The sequence below is a fragment of the Lycium barbarum genome, chromosome 12 (assembly GCF_019175385.1).
Source record: "Lycium barbarum isolate Lr01 chromosome 12, ASM1917538v2, whole genome shotgun sequence".
Classification (NCBI taxonomy): Eukaryota; Viridiplantae; Streptophyta; class Magnoliopsida; order Solanales; family Solanaceae; genus Lycium; species Lycium barbarum.
In genome coordinates this window covers 48,107,636-48,111,154 of record NC_083348.1, presented here as the reverse complement: position 1 = coordinate 48,111,154, position 3,519 = coordinate 48,107,636, and the positions used below count along the sequence as shown (strand labels likewise).

Below are 3,519 nucleotides of genomic sequence, written 5' to 3'. Positions count from 1 at the left end.
ATGAAGTGAAAAAACTTTAAAACGAAGTTTTAAAATTGCTGTAAGGCCTGTTTTACACCTACTTAAGGCCCACTTTACAGCCAGCAAATCAGATTTATGGCTCGTAAAGTCTACTGTAAATCAACAGTGTGACCTTGTACAAACTCACTTGAAAGCATGCTCCGTAGAGTAGCTTCCGACTTTACTTTGTTCTAAGACTCTACTTATGCCTTGATTAAGGTTTCAAAACACTTCCCACACTTCCCATCTTTTTTCCATTATATCCACATCTTACGAATCAACCTTAACCCGAAGGCACGAGATGTTACATAACACGTCATCCAAACTCCAAATTTACCCTCGTATAATGCTACCTTTAATTCTTATAATTCGTCGCTTAAAATGCAAAGTTAACCTGTTAAAAAGTCGATCACTAAAATATGCGTCTTAAGTCCAAACTCACTATCTTTGAAAGTGACCTTGTAACTTCTCATTATAATAAAATTTCATTTCTCGGTTTGTATAGTTCAAACGTATAAAAAATTAAAATAAGAATAACCACGCCTTAAAACTACTCACATGTTCAGTCTACACAACATACAATAATTAAATGGAATCGCTTAAGTAATAAAATGCATTAATAGTTAACAAAATTCATATTTTATATTGATTTGTTTTCCTTACTATACAACTACATGTTCATCTCGTAGACCAAAACGAATTGAAAACCTTTTATTTTCTTGATACAATAGATGTCTTCAACTGTCGGACAAAATAATGGTGATTCTCCGGTGAACATTGAAATCTCCGTCAAAGAGAAAAGAAGAATAGAAAATGGAGTTCAAGACAAGACTTAGATCTTGATCTAGAAGCTTAACAAAGTACTATATGATGTAAAGCTTCAACAAATGGGTTCCTATTTTTCTCTATTGGGCTTACCAGCATATTGGGCTAACTTAGTTGACTTTGGGCCTCAGCAGATAAAAGCCCAGTAGAGAATTGAGCAGATAGGAATAAGGACCTTGTATTTTCCTTTTTCCATTTTACAGTTAGGTTGACACTTGTAAATAATTTATTTAGTTAGTTAGGGAATAACAAACAGGAGTAGGGACACGTATAGTAGCATGTCAGCTTTAGATTCTTTTCTTAGTGTATAAATACATGGCCTTGTACAGTGATTGAAATCATCAAATACAGTGGAAAATTTCCAACTTCTTTTCTTATTCTGTCATAGTATCAGAGAAGGTTTAATTCTGCTCATAATTGTTATTAGATTTTCTTTGTTTGTTTCAATTTCTGCTATCTCGTATTTGATCTGTTTCCTTGTTGTTTTTTAATTTCAGCTAAAATGGGAACTAGCTGTCAATCTGCTAGTGAAGTAGTAGCTTTAGCTACATCCAAAACTAATGGAGTAGTTGATTCTACTCATCCCTTTATCTTCATCCCTCGCATTGCCCAGGGATGAACCTTGTTTCTTTACCCTTTGATGGAAAAAGTTATGGAGGGTGGAGACGTGCTGTAGTGATTGCTCTTTCGGTGAAAAACAAACTGGGTTTTATTGATGGATCCTTAGATTCCGAACAATGAATCTGGTTTGGAGAATTCCTTGACACACTGCAATGATATGGTGTTGTCCTAGCTTTTGAATTCACTCTTCAAAGAGATGGAAAAGAGTGTTCTTTGATCCCAAAGTGCTAAAGATCTGTAGAGTGACTTGGAAGACAGGTTTGGACAAATAAATGGTGCAAAGTTATTTCAATTACAAAAGGAATTAAGTGCAATAGTTCAAGTAACAACAACATATCTACTTATTTCACTAAGATGAAAAGCCTTTGGGACGAATTAAATGCTTTGAATACCTTTTATGCTTGTGTGTGTGATTGTAACTATGGAGCAAAGGCTAAAACTCTTAAGGCTCATCAGGATGAGAGATTGCTTCAGTTTCTAATGGGTTTAAATGAGGCTTATATAGGTGTTCGAAGTAATATTCTCTTTTCCTCTTGTTTACCATCTATTGGACAAGCCTACTCTTTAATAATTCAGGATAAGAAACAAAGAGAGATACATGCCTCTCCTTTTTACCCAGGAGAATCTGTTGCTTTTCTAGTTGCTAACCAAGGTCAAGGACCAGGTGACTACAAGAGGTACTCAGATAAAAGAAAAAGAACCTATGATAACAAAAGAAACACTCCTATTTGTGGTTATTGCAAAAAGCTAGGTTATAGCATTGACAAGTGTTACAAATTAAAAGGTTATCCTCCTGTTTTAAATTTACAAGACAAAGAAGAATGTGGGGTAAAACTCAAGCACACAATGCTTATATCCATGATGTAACTAAGGTAGAAGGAGAGCCTAGCATGGTAGGAAATTAGACCCCCACTAAGGAAAATGTGACAGACCTAATACAACTACTTCAACAGGTCAAATTGGGTCAACAAGGTGCAAATAATTATGATGGTACTCCAAGTGTGAACTGTGCTAGTATAACAATTTTTTTCAGTTTCTTTAACTCTCCTGCTTCTCTTATTAAGGTTTCTTCGCAGTCATGGATACTAGATAGCGGTGCTAGTGAACACATGATTTTCAATAAATGTCTACTTTTCAATTTCACAAAGCTTCGTAAACCAAAGCTGATAAATCTGCCTAACTCCACCACTGTCAAAGTTACTCATATTGGTTCCCTGACCCCTTTGTCTAGTCTAATTTTGCATCATGTTTTATATGTGCCATCTTTTAGATTTAATTTATTATCTGTGCACAAGCTTTGCAAACAGCTTTATGTCAATATCTTATTCACTTCTTTTTCTTATTTTCTACAGGGCCCTTCAATGAAGAGCCCTCTGGAGGTTGGTAAAGCATAAGGAGGCCTCTATTTTGTCAAGTCATGTAATCCAGCCAACAATTCTAAAGTTCTTCCTAAGTCTGGCAATGTTTTTCTTTCCAACAAAGTATCTTGTAGGGCTTTGAATGCTCCAGTTTCAATTTCTACTTTCGATCTTTTTAATTCAAATGTAAAAGAAATGTTATGGCACTATCGATTAGGCCATATGCCATTAAGAAATATGAAGAATGTTTTATCTATTCCAGTTTCTTCTTGTTCAAAATTTTCATTAACTTGTATTATTTTTCCTATGGAAAGACAATCTAAACTTTCATGTCCCAATAGTTCTATTTCTACAAAGCACAATTGTGAATTAATTCACATAGACACCGGGGTCCCTTTAAAACTCCCACTTATAATGGTTTTAAGTACTTTCTAACCATTGTTGATGATTTTAGTAGGGGTACATGGAATTTTCTCCTATCTAACAAATCAAATGCTTTTTTTGTGCTAAAATCCTTTGTAGCTATGGTAGAAAGGCAATTTCAAGTCAAAATACAAAAAATCAGATCAAATAATGCTTTTGAAATAGGCTTGCCTTTGAAATAGTCATTGGAACACTTCATTCTGAATGTTTTCTATACCAAGGTATTCTTCACCAAACAAGTTGTGTCTCCACTCCACAACAAAATGGTGTTGTGGAGAGAAAACATAAACAT

The 3,519-nt window shown here is 34.6% G+C and overlaps 1 long non-coding RNA gene across 1 annotated transcript; it reads left to right on the top strand.

The window, feature by feature from the left end:
* The first annotated feature begins 318 nt into the window (after positions 1 to 318).
* Positions 319 to 3,060, top strand: LOC132622803 (uncharacterized). The gene is made up of 2 exons (XR_009576002.1): positions 319 to 1,704; positions 2,799 to 3,060. It is a non-coding gene; the product is annotated as an uncharacterized LOC132622803 (long non-coding RNA).
* The last annotated feature ends 459 nt before the right edge of the window (positions 3,061 to 3,519 follow it).